Source organism: Chelonoidis abingdonii, chromosome 10 (genome assembly GCF_003597395.2).
Source record: "Chelonoidis abingdonii isolate Lonesome George chromosome 10, CheloAbing_2.0, whole genome shotgun sequence".
In the NCBI taxonomy this organism is placed as follows: domain Eukaryota; kingdom Metazoa; phylum Chordata; order Testudines; family Testudinidae; genus Chelonoidis; species Chelonoidis abingdonii.
In genome coordinates, this window is record NC_133778.1 from 8,964,962 (window position 1) to 8,990,333 (window position 25,372).

A 25,372-nucleotide genomic window follows, 5' to 3' on the forward strand; every position below is an offset into this window, starting at 1 on the left:
ATGGCCAGGCTTATGAAATATATAGCCACAATAGTTGTGTTAGAAAGGTTACTGACCGCAAAAGAACAGACAGTGAGCAATGGGGCGGGGGGGCTAGTGGGCGAGACACTTGTTTTTGCTTTTGTTCTATATTAATTTTGCAATGTATTCCAAATAAGGTAATTCATACAGAAGTATGTGTAATTTGTCTGTGGTTTTAACCTTTATAAGCTGGCTAGAAATTTATGGAAGGCAGAGCAGCTTGCCTCTTGCGTGGGACCATGCTGACTCTCCCTGCATATATGCTCGTATAAAATACAGAAGCCTGAGGCTGTCTGATCCAAAATCAACTGTGTGGTCAATTTTCCACAACAGTGGCCATGCTCCACCACTATTTAGAGCACAGGACCCAGCTCCACCAAAATTCAGGGCTGGGTCTCTCCCCCAGACCCGCCTGCTGCCACCCCTGCACCTCCCCTGGTGTGATTTTTCACTGCCACCATTGGCAGTACAGTGGGACTAAAGCGGCTTCCTACTCGCCTGCTCTGCTCCGTGCCTGAGTCATACAGGGCCCTGCTGGTGCCTCTCTCTTGTGATCTGTGCTCTTCCCTTCCTGCTTCTGCAGTCCCCTCTCCACCCCACCCTTGGCCACAGCATCCACCCCTGGCATTGCACCCACACATCCCCCTCTGTCCCTGCACACCCACAACCCAGCAGCCTGCTCCCCACACACCCATCTCTTCCCCCTCGCCCATTCAGTACACAGGCTTAAGACTGGGAACTGGGAGGCGGGGGGCAGGTGATGCCCTTTGTGCCATCCCCATAGAACAGACCTGGGGGCTGGTCAGCACTGGGAGGGGACAGTCTCTGCCACGGGTGTCACTCTCAGGGACAGAGATTCCCTTTGGCCTGAGCTGGGACAGGGCAGATTATCAGGGGAGCCGCGTTTGTACCCCCAGCATTGACACCAGGACTGAAATAAGGGCAGAGTGTCCCGGAGAAGGTGTCAGTGAAAGTGAAGAGATGGGACCTGTCAGTCACATTGTAAAACGAGACCTCGCCCCCATCATAGTCCAGGAAAATCCCCACCCGGCTGGGCCTGACATTTATGGAAAGGGGGATCCTGGGAGAGGAGGTGCAGGCCTCATATTTCCCATGCCTCAGCCACACTGTCCAGTATCCATTCCCAGGAGTGAGTCTGACCTTCCCTGTCCTGATCACAGATTCCCTACAAACCCCCACAGTCCAACTGATTTTGTCTCCCACCTCCACCTCCCAGTAAAACCTCCCGCCTGTGAATCTGTTTGCCGCTAGGACAATAGGATAAGTATTAAATCTCTCAGGATTGTCAGGTCGATCCTGTCGTCTGTCATCGTATGTCACAGTTTTCTGATCCTCAGACAGGATGAGGTTGGGATGAGCCGTGTTGGGATCCAGAGTCATGTCCACTGGGGAGAGAGTCACAGAGTCAGTGCTGGGGGCAGGGGCTGGTCACTGGGATCAAAGGGAAATTAACCTGTGTCCCTGTTAATCGCTGTGACATGGGGTTCTTCACCCTTAAAGGGAGTCAGGAGCTCAGCTAATGCCAGGGGGACGGGGCAGGGGGAGGAGTGGGGAGCAGGAGTGGAAAGGAAGAAAGGGGGAGAGCTCCGGGGGGCAGTAGAAGCATGAGGCCGGCACCAAGGAATCAGAGGGGGATGAAAAGGTGGGGTGGGCACCAAAGGGGTGGAGAGGAGGGGAGGGGAGGGGCAGGTGCCAGGGGGTCAGGTCAAGGGGAGGGACATGGGGGTGGGCACAGGGATGGAGGGGAGATGGGGAGGGTCTGTTGAGGGGGCTGAGGGTGGGTTGCACTAGGGAAGCAGACAGGAGGGGCAAATGCCATGGGTCTTGGAGGAGGGGAATAGTGGGGGCAGAAGAGTAGAGAGGGGAAGGGACTAGCACAGGCAGAGGAAGGTATCAGGGAGGCAGAGGGGGAAGGGCAGGCTGTATGCACAAGGGTGGGAGGGGAGGGGAGCAGGCATGGGGAGTGGATAACGCCCCTCGGGCAGCCACTGCCAGCCTGTCACCAGACACCTAGGCCATGGCGGTGCCGCCTGCGCTCTGCCCCTCCCCGAGGCCCCCGCTGCCTGCTGCTACCAGGTGAGTGAGCCCCGTCTCTCTTCCCCTCACCTCCGCTCCTGAGGTCCCTGCCACCCTGTCTCTCTTCTCCTCCCCCCTCCTCCCCCATGAGACCCTCTGCCTGCCACTCACCGTGTCCCTCCTCATCCCCACACCCGCCCTGCCCACCGCTCGCCATCCCACAGATGAGATGCGGTGAACGTGGGCGGGGGGGTCTCATGGGGGCAGGGGGTGACTTGGCGTGCATCGAATGACGGCCAAGAGGGGGAGGGAGGGAGAGAGAGGCCTGGGGTTCAGTGGAGGGGGAGTGTGGGCAGAGCAGCAGGTGGAAGAGGTGAGGCAGGGAGCTAGCCTCCCCCAAGGTAAGCTTCACCCACTGCTCATGAGGGCAGGTGCCAAGGGGCAGAGGGAAGGTGCTCAGAGGTGGGGCAGGAGGCAGACATTGGGGGGAGCAAAGGAATGGGAGGGACAGGTACTGTGGGAGCTGCAGTGGGGCTTAGAGGCCACTCAGGCTGGTTCCCCATTGTGCTGATTGCTACACAGGCAGAGGGGGATCTTCACCTGGATCTGAGTGACTGAGGGACACAGATCCTAGTGACTGTCAATAGAACGTGGGCTCCAGAGTCACATAGTGCTGCACAAAAGTTGCTCCTAACCCATACCCCTGGCTTCAGCTTCACTGTGATGTATAAACCTGCTGACCCCATAGGTCCCAAAACTCACTCACCATCTAAGTTTGTGCACTAAATTTTCTTTCAGTGCCTGTTTCTCTCCCTCCAGCCATGACCATGGCTGCCTCCCTCCAGGTGCATGGATGCCTGTTGCCCTGCCTGAGCCCCAGCATGATCCACAGATGGGGGAAGAGACCAGGCCTAGGTGTGCTCAGGGGCTTGCTCGGATTGGGACCCTCAGGCGAGATCACACACAACAGCTGGTGGGAGAAGGCTTCCCTCGGAAACTTTAGCTCAGTGGCTACAGCATTCCCCTCGGATTCCTCTGCCCAAGGGGGAGGAGGGATTGGAATAGGGCTGTGCCGCTCTCAGGAGAGAGCTCTAACCACTAGGCCGTGCTGATGTGGGGGGCTCCTGCACTCTCTCCTGTTGAGATTGTCCATGGTGGATAAATAATTAAAGGGCCATTGGAGCAGAGGACTGGACTGCAGCTTTCCCACCTCGCAGTGGCGGTGCTCTAACCAGCCAGCTGTAGAGTAAGTCGCATACTCACTTTCTCTGGCCCAATCACAGGTGCTGACTCCATGGGTGCTCCAGGGCTACAGCACCCTCAGAAATTAAAAAAAAAAGTGGGTGCTCACCAGCCACCCTCCAATCAGCTGTTTCATGGGCCCGGCTGGTCAGCTGTTTGGAAGTGGGCAGGAGGAGCTGGGGGATGGGGCAGAATAGGGGCAGACAGAGGCAGAGCAAGGGTGAGGCCTTGGGGGAAAGGGGCAGAGTGGGGCCTTGAGGTGGGGATGGAGCACCCACCCAGAAAGAAGAAAGTCGGCATCTGTGGCCAATCACCTTTAATTATTCAGTCCATAGTGGAACAGCTTCCAGAGAGAGGAAGTCTCAGAAGTGAGTATCTTATACCCCAGGGGTAAGGGCCCTCCCACGAGAGAGAGAAAACCCCTCGGGCAGAAGGGGGAATTGAAGCAGGGTCTCCCATGTGATGGCTTTAACTAAGGGGCCAAAAGTCATTGCCAGCTCCTCCACCCCTGGCTGGTTTGTGCGGAGTGAGGAAGGTGTCCAATTCATTCCCACAAGATATGCTGTAGGTGCTAAGCTGCCTGACTCCAAGAAAGGGGGTCCCTCTGTGGATCACTAAGCAGAGATAGGAGCTTATCTCCACGAAAGAGGCAGGGCCTAGCACACACCACTGTCATCAGCATCTCCTATTGTCTAGTTTAGGCATCTCCTCACCTCATGTCTTGGCTTTTGTGAATCACAGTCTAAGGGCAGTTCTTCCCATAAAATCCTGCACCGATGCAGATGTGCCACTGTAGCACTTTCATGAAGATGCTCTACACTGACAGGAAGGAGCTTTTCCCATCAGTTCAGGTAGTCCGCCCCTCCCTCCCAACTCAGTGCATTCAGATACCCTAGCATGCGAGGAGCCCTGGCTACGGTGCTGCAATGTGTGTGCACATCCACTGGGCTCTCTGATCCAGCTGGAGCTGCCAGCCTCTCCCGGCCTGCACCAACACATACCCACGGTCAGGCTGGGTGCAAACACACACACAGAGCCACTGCTGTGAGACAGAAGAGCTGCTGTGTGGGCACAATTTGTTGCAACTGGGTCAGGGGACTGTGCAAACTGGTTACAAAAACCAGCCTATCCTTGTAGTGGGGACAGGGCCTGCCTCATCCCAGAGCCAGGGAGACAGTGAACAGCTCTTGTCTGGTCCTGTTACACTGGAAGGACATTGTGGCTAGATCTCAGTCTGAGCATGGAAATCCTGCCATTGGGAAGAGCGAGTTTTGCAGTTCAGTGCCAATTATGGGCCAATAAGAATGTCCATTGTGCATAACCCAGGTACGGCCCTGGAAAGGTGACACTAGGGGCAGCATTCCCTCACCAATCAGCCCTTTCCCAAAGAGTGTGTGTCCCTGTGCTAGGCAATAAATCTGCATTTCGTCTGCCCCCAGTGATATTGCTGTTTTTAGCCTATTGAATTTCATAGGACAATGCTCTGTGCAAGGAAAGGAGCAGAGAGCTCCCAGGGGAGGTGGGTCTCACCATGAATAAAATACCAGTGGTATGCACAGTACCTGCGTAGATCTGGGCGCTTCTCCACTCTGCAACCAAACACAGACAGAGGGGTGAGAACACTCCTGGACACAAACTGAGCAGGAGACAATGTCACACAAAGGTTGTACTGGGGGGAATGGAACTTACTGAGCTCAGCCTGGAGTTTATCTGAAAACAAAACACAGAGAAATGAGTCAATGTGGTATTATTGTGTGGAAGGGAAGTGAGTCAAAATGGCCTTAAAGCAAGGAAGCCCCCTGGGTAACAAAGGAAACTGGAAAGAAAGAAATACAGTACAGGGAGCTCATCCGGCACCTGGTCAGGTGCAAGAGGTCTTTAGAGCCAAAGAGGGAACCTTCAGCAAATGGAAACTATTAATGCTGTGAGGCCAGTAGAAAGCCACGTTAAGTACATTGGGTGAAGCGAATGATAGGAATTAGGGGGTTAAAATGGAATTAGAAGAGGGAATAGCCAAAGATATCAAACAAATAAAGGGAGGTAACGACAATGCTGAGAGTGATTTCTTTGCAACAGTTTTTACCATACTGAGTGTGTTGGGAAGAGACCAGCCCTGGAGCTGCTCTTTTCAAGAAATAAGCATCAGGAATTGAGGTGTGAGGCAGAGATAACAGAACAGACTGATGAATGAAAGAGCCAGAAGTCACCAAGACCAGAGGAGATCCTTGCCAGATTACAAATGCCCAATAGTTGTGAAATGACTTAAAGCGATATGGCTGAGTTGTTAACAATAATATGCATTTCATTAAAATCAGCTACTCTTCTGGAGAATCGAAATGTTGTACCCAGCTTTTCAAATTTTGGTAGGACTTGTCCTGAGAATTACAGCCCAGTGAGCCTTGCTTCAGTACCTGGTAAATTGGTTGAAACAATAACTAAAATAGAATTCTAAAACAGTTGTATGAGCATGATATACTAAGGTCTAACCAGTTTCTGCGAAGGAAAAGGAGGTCTCATGGTGATAAAAATCAGAAAACGAGAAATGCCCGGTTTTAGTGGAAATCAAGTTTCTTCTTCAATTAGATGCAGCCATGTATTCCACTGAACTGTGCGTGTGCCCAGAATACCGGTGCCTGGACATTTGGCTTCACACTCCCCATAGAGGGGTGGTGCTCACACCATGTGGCCTTAGCCCCTCCCTTGGCTGTATGAGGTGGCACTGCCCCAACCTTCCACAGTTCCTTCTTACTGCCTGTGGCTGGCGTCGGAGCTCTGTGTTGTCTTGAGCTGGCAACCTCTCAACCTGTTTAGTGTTTCTTCTCTTCTTGTATACAGTTAGTAGTAACATTAGTGTTAGTTAGATTAATGGTGGTGGTATTCACAGGTGCCGATTCCGTGGGTGTTCTGGGGCTGAAGCACCCACGGGAAAAAATTAGTGGGTGCTTTGCACGCACTGGCAACCAAGCTCCCCTCTCTCCTTGCCCTATCTCCTCTTCCTCCTCCCTCCACCCCGAGTGTGCTGCCTCCCCGCTCTTCTGCCTACCTCTCAGTGCTTCCCCTGGCCACCTCCAAACAGCTGTTTGGCAGTGTGCTGGGAGGGGGGGAGGAGCGGGAATGTGGTGTGGTCAGGGGAAGAGGCAGGGAAGAGGCAGGGCTGGGGTGGGGATTTGGGGAAGGGATTGGAATGGGGGCGGGGCAGGGGTGGGGCAGATCCGGGACGAGGGGGGGTCAAGCACACAGGGGAAAGCAGGGAAGTCGGCGCTTACGGTGGTATTAGTTATGTTTTCCTCAGTGATGCTCTCATCAAGGACAAACATTGTCATTCATGTCAGAGAGCAGTCCCCAGCAGTGATCCTCACACATGGTGCTTGTTTGCCTGTGTGAGGCCCACATTAAAGAAATGTTGCTCAATCATGAAATGGACTCAAGTGGCTCGAGACCTATGCCTAAAGCAGCACCTGCTTGAACAGGCTATGTGACCTGCTTTGGTTTTGAGGCCCTTGTCTGATTGGAAGTGGCCCTTGGGCTCTGAGAACACTGCTGCTTTGCAGTCCAGAGCAGGTGACCCTCTCAAGAAACGGAGGAGCCGAACCCATTGCATACACCGAGGAAAAGGTCTCCTATGACCAACTCAGACCACACTAGGTCTCAAGGAGACTCTTTCACCTTGCACAGTGTTGGTATTCGTGTGCGATATGGCATGGGTGCCTCTAACCTTTCCCTGGTACCATGTAGAGAGATTAGAGACCTGGTATTATGGGCTCTAGTTCTGGACTCAGGGCATCTGCTGAGTCTGCTACCAAAGAGGATGATGGTGGCACTGACTCTCTCCATGTCAGCAGCATACCAGGCAGCTACAGACCTCCTTTGCCTTTCACCCTAACTTCTCCTTTGGTCCAGGACTTTGCCAGGGCTATGTCATCTATAACCCCATTGGCTGAACAGGCTGTTCAATCCTTGGATCTCTCTGCACTGCACCCCCATGTTCCCTTCCACAGGCTGTTGAATCAGGGCCAGTATCAGGACTGGTGTGGGAGACCTCAACAGCTTTCACCATCCTTGGCTTCAGCACTGTCAGCCAGTCCAGTACAAGAAGTGGAAGACTGGACAAATGACCAGGGAGGAGTATAAAAATACTGCTCAGGCATGCAGGAGTGAAATCAGGAAGGCCAAATCACACTTGGAGTTGCAGCTAGCAAGAGATGTTAAGAGTAACAAGAAGGGTTTCTTCAGGTATGTTAGCAACAAGAAAGGTCCTCAAGGAATCAATTCTGAAGCACTTAGAGGAGAGGAAAGTGATCAGGAACAGTCAGCATGGATTCACCAAGGGCAAGTCATGCCTGACTAACCTAATTGCCTTCTATGAGGAGATAACTGGCTCTGTGGATGAGGAAAAGCAGTGGATGTGTTTCCTTGACTTTAGCAAAGCTTTTGATACGGTCTCCCACAGTATTCTTGCCAGCAAGTTAAAGAAGTATGGGCTGGATGAATGGACTATAAGGTGGATAGAAAGCTGGCTAGATCGTCGGGCTCAACGGGTAGTGATCAATGGCTCCATGTCTAGTTGGCAGCCGGTATCAAGTGGAGTGCCCCAAGGGTCGGTCCTGGGGCCGGTTTTGTTCAATATCTTCATTAATGATCTGGAGGATGGCGTGGACTGCACCCTCAGCAAGTTTGCAGATGACACTAAACTGGGAGGAGTGGTAGATACGCTGGAGGGTAGGGATAGGATACAGAGGGACCTAGACAAATTAGAGGATTGGGCCAAAAGAAACCTGATGAGGTTCAACAAGGACAAGTGCAGAGTCCTGCACTTAGGATGGAAGAATCCCATGCACTGCTACAGACTAGGGACCGAATGGCTAGGCAGCAGTTCTGCAGAAAAGGACCTAGGGGTTACAGTGGACGAGAAGCTGGATATGAGTCAACAGTGTGCCCTTGTTGCCAAGAAGGCTAATGGCATTTTGGGCTGTATAAGTAGGGGCATTGCCAGCAGATCGAGGGATGTGATCATTCCCCTCTATTCGACATTGGTGAGGCCTCATCTGGAGTACTGTGTCCAGTTTTGGGCCCCACACTACAAGAAGGATGTGGAAAAATTGGAAAGAGTCCAGCGGAGGGCAACAAAAATGATTAGGGGGCTGGAGCACAGTCAGGCTTGACAAAGCCCTGGCTGGGATGATTTAGTTGGGAATTGGTCCTGCTTTGAGCAGGGGAATGGACTAGATGACCTCCTGAGGTCCCTTCCAACCCTGATATTCTATGATTCTATGACTGCTGTGAAAGACAGAGCCCGGCAGGGTAGGTTTAAGTCTACTCTGAAGGACAAGTTCTCCAAAAGGATGGATTAAATGGGCAGGAAGATTTACACTTGTTCTTCCCTGCAAATGGGGATTGTATGCAGCCGGCATTATTGTCCAGTTATGACTTCATAAATTGGACAGTGATACCTAAGTTTGCAAACATTTCAGGAATCTGATTTTGGACAAAGTCTACAGGGTTCTGACCAGTGTGGGGGTGAGGGGCTAAGCCTACATAAACAATGAAGTATGCAACCCTCTAGTTTAAAAAAAGCCACATGATTTTGCTCCATGATCTAAATTTTCACTGTGAGATTCTGTGCTCGGAACCTGCAGCATCGATGCACGTAAGAGCTAAGTTATGGACAAATTTAGCATTCCTGGCATCCACTTGATCCTGGGCTGCTCTGATGCCAAAGCAGCCCCTGAAGTAAGTCAGGGCTAGTCCACACGGGTGTTGCAGTGAAGTCATCTCCAGAGCACCATCTTCTAGCATAGGGGGACTTGCAGGCACATCACCCTCATTTCTATCCTGGGGCTTCCTATGGTTTTTTTTTATAGTCCAAAGCACATAAAATAAATTTCCCCTTCTGGGGGGTTCTGATAGACTATAAATAAATTGATTTATTCATTTCCTCCACTCTTGTCACTTTACCTTTCTCTCTGTGTTGCCTCCAGAAGCAGTAACTGGCCACAGCAATGAGAACCACCAGGAGAGCCAGGATCACCCCCAGAACCACTGTCCAGGAACTGACTTTTGGGAAAAACAGCTCTGCAAGAGAAAGTGTCATTGACTTGGGAACAAATATGTACTTAAGAACACAAGAACGTCCATACTGGGTCAAACAAACGTTCCCTGTAGCCCAGTATCCTGTCTTCTGACAGTGGCCAAAGCCAGATGCTGCAGAAGGAATGAACAGAGCAGGGCAATAATCAAGTGATCCATCCCCAGTCGCCTATTCCCAGCTTCTGGTAGTTAGAGGTTTAAGGACACCCAGAGCATGGGACCACATCCCTGCCCATCTTGGCTAGTAGCCATTGATAGATCCATCCTCCATGAACACACCTGATTCTTTTTTGAACCCAGTTATACTTTTGGCCTCCACTAGATCCCCTGGCAATGAGTTCCACAGGTTGACTGTGCATTGTGTGAAGAAATACTTCCTTTTGTTTGCTTTAAACCTGCTGTCTATTAATTTCATTCCTTGGTTCTTGTATTATGTGAAGGTATAAATAACATTTAATGGTTCACTTTCTCCATACCAGTCACAATGTTATAGACCTCTATCATATCCCCACCTAGTTGTCTCTTTTCCAAGCTGAAAAGTCCCATTCATTTTAATCCCTCCTCAGAGTTAAGCTGTTCCATACCCGTAAACATTTTTGTTGCCATTCTCTGTACCTTTCCATTTCTAATATATCTTTTTTGAGATGGGGCAACCAGAACTGCCTACAGTAGTCAAGATGTGAGTGTGCCATGGGTTTATATATATTTATTATGATACTTACTGTCTTATTGTCCACCCCTTTCTAATAGCTCCTAACATTCTATTAGCTTTTATTAATACCACTGCACATGGAACAGATGTTTTCAGAGAACTGTCTACAATGACTCTGAGATCTCTTTCTTGAGTAGTAACAGGTAAGTAAGACCTGATCATTTTATATGTATAGTTGGGATTATGTTTTCAAATGTGCATTACTTTGCATTTACCAACATTGAATTTCATCTGCCATTTTGTTGCCCAGTCACACAGTTTTTTGAGATCCCTTCATAATTCTTCACAGTCTGTTTTGGACTTAATTATCTCAAGTAATTTTGTATCATCTGCAAGTTTTGCCATCTCATTGTTTACCCCTTTTTCAGACCTTTTATAAAAATGTTGAACAACACTGGTCCCAGTACAGATTCCTGAAGGACATCACAATTTACCTCTCTTCTTTCTGAAAACTGACCATTTATTCCTACACTTTGTGTCCTGTCTTTTAAGCAAGTACTAATCCATGAAAGCACCTTCCCTCTTATCTCATAACAGCGTACTTTATTTAAGAGTCTTTGGTGAGGGGCCTTGTGTGGTGTTATGAGTATGATATATATCACATTGAAAGATGACAGGGCCAGAAAGAGTTAATTAACTCACAGTCTGTCCTGACCCAGGGCCAAACTTTAGAGACTGGTTAGGAAGATCTGGAAATGAACAGAGCTTTGAAATGCAGCCGGCATTGTTAGAGGTAGAAGGGTAGATGTTTGCTCAGGTCTTGTGATGTAAGCAAACAAGTCTTGTCTATTGCTATAGCTTTGAGTCAAAGATCAAAAAAGGAATATTAACATTTAGGAAGATACTTGAGTGAAATAGTGTTATTGTCTGTGTCTCTCTTTGAAGGTTGTGGTAACCTGGATCTGAACTGTTTAATGGATAAATTACCTTTGCCAATTGCCAGGATGTTTGGAAGGAGAGTTAAGCCTATTGTTTTCTCAGGCCAAAAGGCTGCAGGAAATGTATAAGAAGCCTGGGACACGATCCTTCTTCATCTCAGATCTGCTTTGGGTTTCAAGAGGGGGAAACCTTAAGCCACAAGGATTGAGATCCCCAGTCATTGACTGGAGCCGCCCTGAATATGGACATTGGACTATAACCTATGGACTATTTCTAAAAAGACTTTTGGCAACTACAGTTCATCTTACTAATGTATTGACCCTCACAAATTGAATTCAAGTCTGTATGTACATTTGATCTTTTAACCACACCTCTCTCTTTTCTTTTAAAACATTTTAGTTTAGGTAATAAGAATTGCTAATAGTGTTTATTTTGGGTAAGATCTAAGTTATAATTGGACCTGGGTATGTGCTGATCCTTTGGGATTGGTAAGTAACCTTTCTTTATAGGATGAGATAAGATTTTCAGTAACTCATCATAATCTGACAGGTGTGTCTGGATGGAGGCCTGAGCTGGGCACTTTAAGGGAACTGCGGTAGTTGACTTTAAGTAACCAATGAGGTAATACAGAAGCTGTTTTGTGCTGGCTGGTAGATCTAAGTATTAGAATATCCACCAGTATTGGGGTTTGTCTGCCCTGTTTTTTTGCAGTTCACCCTAATTGATGACCTCAGCTGGCTCCCACGGCAGCACTGTCACACCTTGTCAAAAGGCTTTCTGTGAAGTCTGTACCATACATGCACTGGATCACCCTTCTCACATGTTTGTTGACCCCCTTCAAAATTCTAATATTAATGAAGCATGATTCCCTCTCAATGCCCACTTGACTTTCCCCCCCAACAAATCTGTTCACCTATGTATCTGGTAATTCTGTTCTTTACTATAGCATCAACCAATTTGTCTGGTACTGAAATTAGGCTTAACTGCCAAGCTGGCTTTGGGCCTTATTGTTTGTAATAAGAATTCTCTTCATATCCCCATTGAGAACTGTGATGTTCAGCACATAGAGGAAAGACATCAGATTAAATACTCTGCTTGAAAATTGCGCGCGTAACACAATTTTGTTTCTTAGAATCCAGAATTTTAACACACAAGAACCCAAAACAGAGGGGGGCAGCTCACTAAGGCAGCAGGCACAAAATAATAATAATATACTCCCACCGTAAAGGGTCCTAGAGCTTGTCTCTAGTCCAAGTCCAAATGTCTACACTGCGATTTAATAGACATTAGCCCAAGGCCACAAGCCTGAATCAGCGGTATGGGCCAACCATGGGTTTTGAATCGCAGTGTAGCATATCTAAAGAGAACTAAGCTTTCAGAAGTTAGTAAGAAGTGCTCAACTGTTGAAGGCCAGGCCAATACATAGGAACACAACGATAAATACTCTCTGCCCACATCTGCAGCGTCTCAGTCTTCCAGTGCAGCACAGACAGGCACTGACCTGCTATGGAATCACTGACTTTCTCTCCTGGTTGAGTCGGGGTTCTTGATACAGCAGGACACTTTCTGGTGGACTCTTCTGTTGACAATGGCAATCTCTGTCTGAACGCCACCGGCCTCTTGGATATGTTTTCAGAGGCTGATTGGTAAAAGCTGCCCTGGAGATCTCTCCATTGAGCCTCAGGCTCTGGACCATCCGGATGATCGACACCACCTGATCCCTCTTCCTGATGTCTTCCACAGAGATGTCAGATCAGAGCCCACCTACAGAAGAAAATAAATAAATTTGTGATAATCCTCCAGTGCCCAGCAATGATCCAAAAGCTTTACTTACGTTATCAAAGCCATTTCCTATCAAACTAATAATTGAATATCAGAGGGTAGCATGTTGTCTGGATCTGTAAAAGCAGCCAAAGAGTCCGTGGCACTGTCATAAGGTATAATTCCCAAATCTGAACCTTAGCGTCAATTGGGTACCTGCATGAATCCTCTAAGCTTAAACAAGCTTAGATCCTGTAGCCGCTGCCACTAACCAGGCATTCCGTGCCTGGTACACTCTGGTCCCCCAAACCTTCCCTGGGGACCCCAAGACTCAGATGCCTTGAGTCTCACAACAAAGGAAAATAACCCACTCCTCCCCCCTCTTTACCTCCTCCCAGGCTTCCCTCCCTGGGTTACCCTGGAAGATTTAACTGTACTAAACAACTTGAATTACGAAACAGAGAGGACAATCACCTTCCCCTCCCTTCTTTTTCCCCTCCCAGTCTTTCCCAAGAGAGACAGTAATTCTGGCAAGAAATTCCTATCCCCTTGAGCCTCAACTAGAAAAGAAAATCAAACAGGTCTTAAAAAGAAAGCTTTTAATAAAAAGAAAGAAAAGACATAAAAATCATCTCTGTAATCAAGATGAAAAATATTACAGGGTCTGTTAGCTTATAAAAAATGAATAAACAGCCTTATTCACAAAAAATACAATTAAAATATTTCCAGCAAACTACACACTTGCAAATACAGAAAAACAATGTAAAAGCCTATAATGTCTTTCTACCTGTATTTACAAATTGGAAACAGAAGATTACAGAGCCTGGAGATAGTGTGATCACTCTCAGAGCCTAGAAAGCACACTTCCCCAGAACAAAGGACCCACACCCAAAAACTTCCTTCCACCCAGAGTTGAACGTATCTTGTTTCCTGATTGGTCCTCTGGTCAGATGTCGTTTGTTAACCCTTTCCAGGTGAAAGAGACATTAACTCTTAGCTATCTGTTTATGACAGGCACCTTGTAGACTAACAGACATTTTGGAGTTTAAGCTTTCGTGGGTGACACGTGCATCTGACGAAGTGGGTATTCACCCATGAAAGCTCATGCTCCAAAACGTCTGTTAGTCTATAAGGTGCCACAGGACTCTGTCGCTTTTTAATAATTGAATGTGAGTCCACGAGTGCAGCTGGTCATCTAATTTGGCCAGATTCCTATTTGATATAGAGTAGAATTCATGTTAATGTCAGGGCTGTTCTATGCACACACTTTCTCCAGTTTAGTTAAACTGGTTTAGTTAATTAAGTACAAATCCCTGTGTGGACACTCTTAAATCAAGACTTAAACTAAATCAATATAAGCCATTTCCAAATTCATTTAAAAGGTTCTACCTCGATGTTTGCACTAGTTCAGCAGTTCTCAAATTTTAGGAACCCAAGGACTCCCATTTTTATTTCAAATTTTTAGCAACCCCAAAGCCCCTCCTGCTCAGCACCAGGCCCTGCTTTCACTCCACCCCTTCCTCCAAGACCCCATCCTTGCCCAACCTCTTCCTGCCCCTCCTCTGCCCTTCCTCTTCCCCATCTCTTTCTAGCCCCTCCTCTGAGCACACCCCATCTCTGCTCTACCCCCTTGCTCCCAGTGCCTTGTGCCCAGCACTGAATAGCTGTTCCCTGGCATGCACAAAGCACTGGGAGGGTGGGAGAGGAGTTGATCAGTGGAGTGAGAGGCCCCAGACATGATTCCGCCCCCTCTCCCAGGGAGCCCCGTCCCTGCTCTGCCCCCTCACTCCCAGGGCCTTATACACACTGCTGAACAGCTGTTCCCCGGCATGCAGGAAGCACTGGAAGGGAGGAAGCGGTGTTGAGGGAGGAAGCGGAAGGAGTTGATCAGTGGCGTCAGTGAACCCCCAGGAGTACCTGGAGGTACACAGACCCCAGTTTGAAAAACGCTTCACTAGTCAATTGAAATCAGTGCACATGTATGTGTAAACAAGATTTAAACAATTCACTAATAAAAAAAGTCTTTATAGGGGGATTCAGGTTGCCTTGGCAGGGCCTTGTATTCTTCCAGAATGCCAAAATGGGTAGCAGAAAACTGATACCCCGTAGAACCAGGAAATACACTCACCAAAATAGAAACACAAACCAGGGGCAGCAGGAATCAGAGGCAGGGGAAAGCTGAGCCTCCCCAAACAGCCAGGATGTGGCCTGTCCACACTCCGTCCCTTCTCCCCTTCCTGCTTCTCACTCTGCAGGTGTCTGGCTCTTCCATAGCTGTGAGCCTCCTGATGCTCCAGGGCCGGGGGAGCTGGGGCTGCTCTGCCTGGCTTCCGCGTCCTGGCACTCTGGGGCCGGGAGTGCTGGGGCCATGCTGCCCGGCAGCCCAGTGATTTGGAGACAGGAGGGCTGCAGCCACACTGTCTGGCCTCCCTCTGCTCCAGGGCCATGTGGTGCTCCATGGCCGGGAGGGCTGGGGCCGTACTGCTTGACAGCCTGGGGCTTTGGGGCCAGGAGGGCTGCGGTCGCGCTGCCTGACATAATGGCAAAAACAACAGCCGGAAAATTTTCCTATCCCCACGCTCCAGCCCTCTGGGCCCCAGAGCACCAGGGGTAGGAGAATTTGCTGGCTGCTGTTTTTGCCATTATATTGGCACTCCAGCTTGGAAAGGCTGAAGCTCTGCACTGCTTGGCCTCCTGGTTCTCGGTGGGGCGCGGGGGAGGAGGAGACTGCTAACCTGGGGCAGAGACCAGTGGCTACAATGGAAGGAGCCTGGGGGCACAGGCCAGTGGCCACAATGTGGGCTGGGCTCTGTTGGGCACACAGGGATGGGGCCTCAGATGGAAGGGGCAGGGCTGGGGGCAGATGCGGGGCTATCGCAAACACTAGATAAGGTCACACATTCCACACCTGATCATACTTGAGGGGGTTATTACCGGTGAGCTAAACTGAAATAAAATTATTTTAATTTGAAGCACGTGTCTTGTGAATTCAAATGGATTTCATTATTGCAGGGTCAGTCTATGGGCAGAGAGGCCCTTAGGCTGCTTGGAAATTTCACACAGATCATCCTAGAGAGGGAAAACAATTGCTCAGGAGAGACAAAGAAGGGATGGGTGTCTGGTGCCATTTCCTCTCGGGATTCTTGACCAGAAAAGCACAGGCTAGCAGGGGTCTCACAACAAATTTTTTGGTGGATTAAGGGTGAAAAACCCATCTCTGACCTGCAGCCCACCCTGAGGAAGGTGAGTCAGGAACTCACTGGCCATCTGCAAAGTCCTAGCCTCCCCATGCCTTAGCCGGGCAGGAGCCAGGCAACTGCCCATGGGAGTGTCCCAGTGACCGAACCCTGCAGTTCCTCCACTGACAAGAGCCACCTCCAATGCCATTCACACTGGCCCCAGATGTCTCCGGAGACACTGCTCAGAGCCCCCAAAGAGGCTGGACAGTGCAGGGCCCTGATCCCTGCTCGCAGAGCCGGGCACAAACACTAAGGAGGTGCATCTTGCTGCCTTTGGCAACAGGTATTCAGGAGCAACAGCTGGGCACTGCTTTGCCTTCCCCAATCTCTGCCCACATGTTGGAGGCTGTCATGACTGCAAAAAAATCCACTGGTGGCCACAGTTGAGAAATGCTAGGCTAAGGAGTCCTCTTTCTGAAACTCACAAAGCTTTGCTCCAACAGACTTTTGGGAAATGCCCAAAAGCCTCAGACAAGAACTGAGATTATAAAGCCTAAGATGAAAAGTATATGTAACCTCCAATGCTTCTGTTGCTGTTTCTTTTAAACCATAGTAGTCAATTTTTTTTCCTGCCAGAAGGGTGGAGCAGCTGTTCACTGACTCCAACTAGTTGGGGACTAGCAGGTAAACAATCGAAAAAGTCCCTGAGCCCTCACAGCATGTTCAGTGAGGCATCTCCAAGTGTGTGGGTCTGTGCTATTCCCAAGAATAAAGAAAAAAGGTGCCAAACTCTTCAGAGAGCGACAGCCCCACCAGAGGGGAGGTGAAGATCTTGCCTGGAGAGCTGATACTCACAGACCTGCTTTTACTCATTGCAGGAAGAGGATAACCATTGCAGGAGTTGGGTACTTGCTGCTGGTTCAGTTCAGGGCAGTGTGGTTACTGTGATAGACCCAGGCCAGTTGGGAACAGCGGAGTAGTTCTGTTGGTATCCAGGGAGTGAGCAGGCAAAGCCCATCCACTGCTAAAGGACCTCCCCCCAGCCTAAGCAGAAGATCCACAGGTCTGTGATACCAAATAAATACGGGAGACAACTAATGAAAAAAACAGGATCAGGAGTGAGGTCACAGGGCTAAACGAAGGGAACCTGACAGGGACACTGAGCAGAGAACCCCAGACAGTGCCTGCTGCTCCTCAAAGGTGGCAAGGGAGCCTGCGGACACCACCCAGAGGAACTCTGCCCGGATGTTTGAACGGACGGAGGAACGGAAATAGGCCCCACAGTCACAGGAAATCCCATCGGCCAAACAGAAGAGTAGTAGATAGGAGACATACTGGCCACTGGATTAACAGTTTTCTGTTCCCTGAGTGACCAGAGCAGGGGCTGCTCCAGGCTAATGAGAACACCTGACTCTAATTAACCTGCAAAGAGTCAGGTGAGGCTGTTAAGCACCTGACTCTGATTAAGGCCCCTCTGATGCTATAAAAGGGCTCACTCCAGTCAAGCAGAGGAGAGCTAGGGGCAAGGAAGTGTGGCTGAAGGGCTGCTTAATAAAGACACCCTCAAACCATCGGTAAGGGAGCCCTAAGGTAAGGGAGAAGCAGGAGAGCTGTGGGGAAGTGGCCCAGGGAAATGTAGCAACTCTGGCAGTGAAAGGTTGGCTGCCAGCAGCTGCTGCCATTAATGTCCCTGGGCCGGAACCTGGAGTAGAGGGTGGGCCTGGGTTCCCTACAATCCACCGCTACAGGAACATCTCCTGGGAGGGGAAGTCAGGCCCTATCAGGACAGGAGCCTAAACTGTTCTGAAATAAGCCCCCAGGGACAACAGAGACTGTGGGAGTTCTCACCAACCTCCTTGCTGGCTTATTATGAAAAGGGCTCAGTAGACTGTAACCTGGCCCTAGAGAGAGAAGGGCTACGTGGAGGGTCACAGTGAGCCACTGAGGCTAGCATAAGCCACCTAGAAGTGCAGGACCCACAGGGGCAAGCCTGGAGCTCTGCCACATTACCTTAATACCAAATCAATAGTCTGTATTTTAAATGCATAGGATTTGAGGCCTGTGACCCATTTGGTACTGAAGAAATCTGTATGTTTCATATTAATTTTGTTGCTGTTTGCAAAGTGTTTGCCATATTGATGTCATGATAAGATTATGTTTAGATTTATGAGGAGTCTGTTACCCCTCAGACTGTCCTCTTGTGAACCTAAAGATTGTTTTAGTTTGACCCCAGCTTTACTACACTGTGGTGTCTTTATTCCAGACTGAAGTCACAAAGGGTAGGGGCTCCATGACTGTCCAGATGTGCATATTTATCTCGTGTGTTATCCAGAAGTGGGAATTCTGCTCTGAACCCACTCACTATTCCCACAGTAAAAGAGAATTACAGTGGGCGCTTGTGTAACCACAGTTCGGTGGGTTACATGTACAGTGCAGAAGCGAATGGCCTTGTTGTGGTTAGAAAGGGAACTCTGGGTAATACCCAGGTACGGCCATGGCTGGCAGCTCAGGTTACCCATAGCTGACAGTTATTGTGCTGTGGATGGGAGTGAGTGGCTGGAGAATGTGCATTACAATGAGGAGAAGTGCAAAGTCAAGTATATCAGAGTTACTGGCTACGATTGTTTCTCTTATAGTAGCGATTAGAGGCCCCAGGTGAGACTGGGTCCCCAGTGTGTTGGACATTGTGCACACATCATAGGAGACATTTTGACACTCAGTCAACAGCACTATTCACCAGGCACCTCTGCCTCACCTCTCATCTATTGCTGTTCTAGCTTATGTGCACATGCTTCATATTGTCTAATGATGGTGGGTGAGCTGCTCCATAATCCTACTGGTTCCTGAGCAGGGACAAGGGACCAGTTCTCCTGTTTATGAACACAGACAGTGCTTCTCACCGCACACACTTCGTGGCCGGAAGCTGGACCGCAGTCTGGGGAGCCTGGGAAGCTGTGGATCCTCCACCTGCCCTGGGTAGGTGGGTGAACAGCAGTCCCTGCCCCTTGGACCCCCACCTAGGGCAGATGAAGGGTCCACAGCTCTTACCATGGTCCAGCTGTGGCTTTTTGACCCCCAGGACCCTACAGCCCCATCCAGGCCACAAGCCAGAGCTAGGTTGGGGTAAGAGCTGCTTGGGCATCTATGAGGAGCCCGACCTGGGGGGTGGGGGCTGGGGTCAGGGACGTGGGCCAGAGACTGCTCTCCATCCCCCTCCATCCTGGGCACCTCCACTTGCCCAGGTTCCCTGGCCTGGCTCTGTCGTCTGGCTTGGCAGGGGTGGAGGGCCTAAGGGGAAGAGAAGGAGCAGGGCCACGGGGGGTGGAGGCTCTTGACCTCCCCACTTTTAGGAAAAACACATCACCCCTTTCCAGGGCTTGTGACTTTGCATTAGGAATCAGGAGGGTGGCTGTTCGCCAGTTAAATGGGGAGGTGGTCGCTCCGTGGGGCTTGCAGACAGCGGCAGTAGAGGGCACAGGAGGGGTTTACTGGGGACAGTTCACTGGCACTGAAGACAACCAGAAGCACCCAGGATTCGTAGCCGCACTGGAACTCTGCCCAGGATCCCTGAACAATGAATGCAGCTGCAGTGCTGAGCATCTACCCTCTCGTATTGTGGTGCCCCTGGGGCTGTGGGTCCTCATGTTGGATCTGACCCCATTTTACTGCTCCCCATGTACATATTTCCTTCTCCGATATTCATTGTACTCCTCTGGTGTGTGCATGTTTACACCAGGAGGTTGGAGCAGATGCTCCTGGGGGGGAAGAGACTTACCCCGCTGTGCTCCATTTCATGCCTGTTGGTTGCCAGAGCAGCTCTGCAGAGCAGACTCCATCTCAGCCACAAGGGCACTATGGTTGCATATTAATTCCCGGCACAGACCTGTCAATGCGGAAGTTAGGCTGCCCGGCAGTGCCTGGTTCCTTTCCAAAATGCAGAAAATGGCTGAACTTGAATTTCCGAAACCCAAGAGATACAAAGTAACAGCACACAGCATCCCAGCCCTGCCACCTGAACCCCGTGTCCTAGGGCTGCAATTAGGCGCTGGGCATGATTCAGTACAGGTGGTGCCATAACACTCAGACGTGAGGAAGGGCGCTGGGAAGGTGCCACTGCTGGTGCTGTGTCTCTCAGGTTTGGATTCCAGCTGCCATCTGCCTGCCCGCCCACTGCCTTGCCCATGTTCAGAGTCGCTGTAGTGACAGCGGGAGGCACAGGTGCCGGCTTCCAACTTTTCCCAGGGGTGCTCCACCCCCGCCTGGTCCCAGCCCTGTCCCCACTCCACCACTTCCCCCACGCCCTCATCCTTGCCCCTCTTCTTCCCACCCACTTCTGCCTGTTGTTTATTTGATTGTCGTGTAATAGAACCTTGCTGTTGCTATGGCAACTGAGTGGGATCATTAGGGGACAGCCCGGCTGGTTTTTGGTTAGTTCAGTGCGCGGCAATGGCTGCTTTCCAGGTTTACAGCTCTGTCTCCAGTGATTTCTTCCTAAAACTGCTTCCCACAAGGATACAACCCTGCCCTCCCCCCTGATAGCGCCCACTCCATCGCAGTGCCACCTGCATGGGAGGCCCTGTAGGGGAGAGGGAGGACTTGATCAGCGGGACCACTGGCAGGCAGCAGGCATTGGGGTGGGGAGGGGAGGTTGGCTGCCATGGGTGCTAAGGACCCTCTAATATTTTTCTGTGGGTGCTTCAGCTTTGGAGCTCCTGTGGGTAGAGGGATTAATTAGAGCAGGCTGGCTGAGCTATACACACACCTCTCCTCATATTGCAGTGACCTTGAGGGATCATGTATGCCTCATTTCAGCGCTGAGGTCTGCAGGGTGTCAGTAGAAGTGCGCCGAAGTGTGTGTGTGCCATGGGGACTGTCAGCGGTCTGGTATTCACTACACCTGCCCTAAGCCTCACATTACAGAACTAGCTGCACCTGTCTCCTTGCCGTTCTCTTTGGCAGCAACTGCAGGGGTCAGACTTCCTGCTTTTACATGTCCTAGTGGGGGGAATTCCTCAACTCTCCCACTCTTAGACCAGATGGTGGGCTACAGGACCCTGGGTATCAACCACCATTAGCCTGTGGGTGCCAGACATGAGGCCAAAATCAATCAGAACTGGTGAGGTTCGTGTGAGGAGGACCAGATATTGTTTGGCCCCAGGTGTGCACAAAGAGTTGTAATAACCACAACATATTCATATCACCTGACTTTTTGGGGTGTTTGTGTATTTTATTCAGCCCATAAATTTAACCCATTAATGCCACCCCAGACTCCAAAGAGTCACAACACTCCAAGACAATCTGAGTATCTATGTGGATTTTAGAGCCCTTAGCAAAAACAGTAAACTAGAATAAACCTTAACCAGAGCAGATCTGCTGCCGCCCTATGAGAGAAATCAGGTGTCATCTCACAATGACCCTCTGATCCACTTATGACCCCACTGAAGACGTAAAAGTATCACAGCAAGTTACTGACCTGCCACCTGCAGTTCAAATAAAGCTTCTTCATAAGACATATTGGACTGAAAAAAACATTTGTACTGCCCGTCGTCGGAAGGCTGGATATTGTGTATTCTCAGGGAAACTCCCCCATGAGTGATGTGGTCTCTTATGAGCTCAGTTCTTCCTCGATATTCTGGCATCTGCTCTCCGTACTGATCCTGCCCATCGCGGTACAGGTGCACAACTGCAGAGTACTGGGATCTGAACCATCTCACCTCCATGCTCTGAGCATCCATCCTGGGTGAAAGGTGGCAGGGTAGGACGGCCTCCCCACCTAGGGAAGCAGCGATTGGATGGTCAGGTCCAGTTACCGTAAACTGTGCTGAGAAATATGCAATGAAAATAGAAATTAAATTGACAGGGGGTTGGGGGTGGCAATAATTTAGCAGGAAGACAAAATAAAAGAGCATCTTGCATGAGAAGTGAGCACCCTGTATCCAAGCAGTGCCCTAGGCATGTCTGAGTGCACAGTCTCACATGCTTGGGGTAGCTGCATCTTTGACTTCCTCGGGGGTCTACTTAAGGATGGTCCCTTTAGGTCTCAGGTCTCTAGCTGTCATCTTTCTCTGGGCAGGGACTCACGGCCCTCTCCTTCCACTGGGGTCTAATGCTTGCAGCTTCCTTGCAGTTCATTGTGGTTTTCCCACTAGGTCTGACCAAAGTCCAGCACCTGTGGTTTGCTTTCTGTCCCAGGGCTATGAACAGTGTGTGCCAGCGGCTAGCAGAAACGAAACAGCTCTTCCAAAGCAGGAAGCATTTATGGACAAAAGCCTGAGAGAAAAATGTTACCACAAACAAATCAAACATCTGAACATGTTACACTTATCACAAAGGATTCTCATCTGACACATGGGGAGAGACTCTCTGTCAAACATTTCTCTAAGGGTTTCTCTCAGTTTGTAGCCCAAGATCCTAGGCCTCTGGTTAGTTTACATCAGCTTTCATACCAAAAATCTTCATTCTGTTTAGTTTCTGGGACCTGCTCTGAACTAGTTTAACCACCTGGGGTGGTACTTCTGTGGAGCCGTTACGTGTCCCAACAGAAATTACCCCCCATCATTTGAATATCCTGCAGGAGATGGGATAACCCTCCCCCATGGAGTAGATTACAATCTGGAGCCCACAAAGTTACATATAGAAAGGATAGATACTGTGGTGTTGCATGCCATAGACTTATGAATCTAAAAATGACATAGCTGGAATGTGCTTTGTGCAAAAGGTCTCTTGTAACATATCATAGAAAAAGTTATAATGTGCTGAATTTGATTTTTCCTATTTGTATGCATATATTTCTAACATCAGATGTAAGAATGATATAAGATATGAACTTGTATTGCTGATGTAGTCACACCAGGTGAGGGCCGTCAATAGGGAATCGGGAACTGGATGGCTCTCACTGACAGCACAACTAGCTGTAAATGGCCTTGTTTACCTGAAAGCCTTCCTGTGTGCGGGCGGGCCACCTAGGAAGAATGGAGACTGGGATCTTACACAGACATTTGACCACGTCATCTGATACTGAAATCCATCTCAGAGATGGTACTTTTCCAGGGGTGGGGGGTGGGATTCCAAACAAAGGTTTCCCCACCTTAGAGAAATTCTATATAAGGCAGGGAAAGTAAACAATGAGGGTCTTCATCTGTCTTAAGAGACGTTGCCCCACCCCAAGGAGATACTTGAAAGCATCTGGAAACAAAAACTGTAACCACAGGGGTGAGAGAGAACAGGCTGGACTCAGGTCAGAAAAGGCAACTGACCTGGGAAGAATTTTACCTGAAATAACATCTAGGGTGAGAAGTTATCATTTGTAACTGGTTTCTTAGTGTATTAAGCTTAGCCTTGCAAGTTTTGGTTTATTTTGCTTTATGATTTACTTTGTTCTGTCTCATTACTTAAAACCACTTAAATCCTACTTTTTATACTTCATAAAATCACTTTTGTTTATTAATAAACCCAGTGTAGTAATTATTACCTAGGGGGCAAACAGTTGCGCATCTCTCTCTTTCAGTGATATAGAGGGCAAACATTTTATGAGTTTACCCTGTATAAACTTTATACAGAGTAAAACAGATTTATTTGAGGTTAGGCTCCCAGAAAGGCTGAACACTGGGTGCTGGGAAAGTCCCTGTTAACTCAGAAGCCCCAGGGCTGAGTGAATCTCAGTTTCTGTGAACTGCAGAGGAGCATGGCCTAACCTCCGAGTCTGTGCTGGAGCTGAATTGGAGTGTCTGACTCAGCAAGACAAGAGTGGAGAGGCGCTCATTCTGGCAGGAGGGGTGTTCTCAGTGGTACCCCAGCGCATCAAGTGATAGTCTCAAGGGGGTCTCTGTGACTGAACCCATCACAGATACTATCTACAGAAAGGGTGCAAAATAGACAGAATATTCATGATGTTAATTTGATTGTCCCCAAATACAGCATGTGGTTGCAATATCTATCACCCAGAGTTCACAGGTGAATGTATGCACTATCCCTATTATCTCTGAATAGAGCTGAGCACTTCTCACAAGCACCTTGGGTATAATGTGTGTGTGTGTGGGGAGTCTAGTTCTCTGACATATCAAGGACTTTTCATGCTGCTCCAGTGCAGTGCCCTCCCTGACTGGTGGAAGGATGGTGTAAGGGCTGGCAGGATGTGAAAAGAGATCATTGCCACTGTGCAGGTAAAGTCAGAGGTCAGATAATGAAGAGGGAGAAGAAGGCAGATAGAAAAGTGCAGGGTGCAGAGAACAGGCCATTGTGGAACTGAACCAAAAGGGTAGGGGTCTCAGGGCAGAGACTCAGCATCTGGAGAGACAGAGAGAGCTGGTTAAATTAGCAGAATGGAAACCACAGCAGGAGGGAACCAAAATGCCTGAGTAGCTGTGGGGGCAACCCTGGGGGTTCCGTGGTATACAAAAAAACTTTCACTGAGGGCACAGAATGAAAAAGCCAGCAGAAAATATCCTTACATCCTCATTGTGAGATAGGTCTTGCTCTCACCTCTAGACGGCTATGTCGAGTGCAGTGTGAATGACTTGTGGGTTTTCGTTTCATAACTGAAGATTTGGGAAGTCATGATTTATTTGCGGCTGAAGAGTCTGATCTATGACTTACATGGTCTAGTGGTGTAGTGTAGCAGAACGGTGTAGTCTCCCTTTAAATAGTATGTGAGTCCTGTAATGGTGCTCACCATGTTCTATGTCTTAGAAGCCTCCAGTCAGAGCAGCAGCATGTATGTAGCTAGGCCTGACTAGATTGCGTATAGATAAACTTCGTCACTAGGATCCAGCTGTGCTTTGTGGTTTACGGTTGTTGTGTAAAGCGCAAAAGACCAGGGCTGGATTTAGGGGTACGTGACCCAGGCAATCACCTGGGGTGCCAGGATTGGTGGGCACCAGGTTCAGGGGGTGCCAGTCTTGGGGTTCTGTGCTTGTTAATGACAAAAGGGAAAAAAGAATGTTTGAAGTGAAATGTTTCAAGTATTGATGTTAGTACATTCCAGTTATTCCTAAAATAAAAATTTTATAGCTTAGAGGAAACAATTTTTTTGCATATCTATGGCATTAATAAATACAGATGTACAGATCCTAACATGCACATTTATTGTCTTATATGGCAGGGATAAATCATGCTTCAAAGTAATGAAATGGGCTACAAATGCAATAAAAGAAAAGGTATTCAAAAGTTTGAGAAATAGAAGGGGTGGGGCAACAAAGAAACACTCCTTGCCCCAGGGCACCATTTGGTCTAGGGCTGGCCCTGCAAAGAACAGACATGGTTTATGAGACAAGCTGTGATTTGAGATGGAGGGGTGATGACCAGCAACACCAATAGCAGCAAACCCAGCGAGGAGGCCGGAGCTCCTACCTGAAACCAGCCTGTGAACCTGTAGGGTGAGACAGAGAGCGACGCAGCTGGGCACAGCAGAGCTCACTGTGGAGCCAGGGGAGAACAAGGGAACCTTCCCGATCAT

At 49.2% G+C, this 25,372-nt stretch overlaps 1 pseudogene; it reads right to left on the reverse strand.

The window, feature by feature from the left end:
• Positions 1–863: 863 nt before the first annotated feature.
• On the reverse strand, positions 864–25,372 carry LOC116821294 (butyrophilin subfamily 1 member A1-like; annotated as a pseudogene).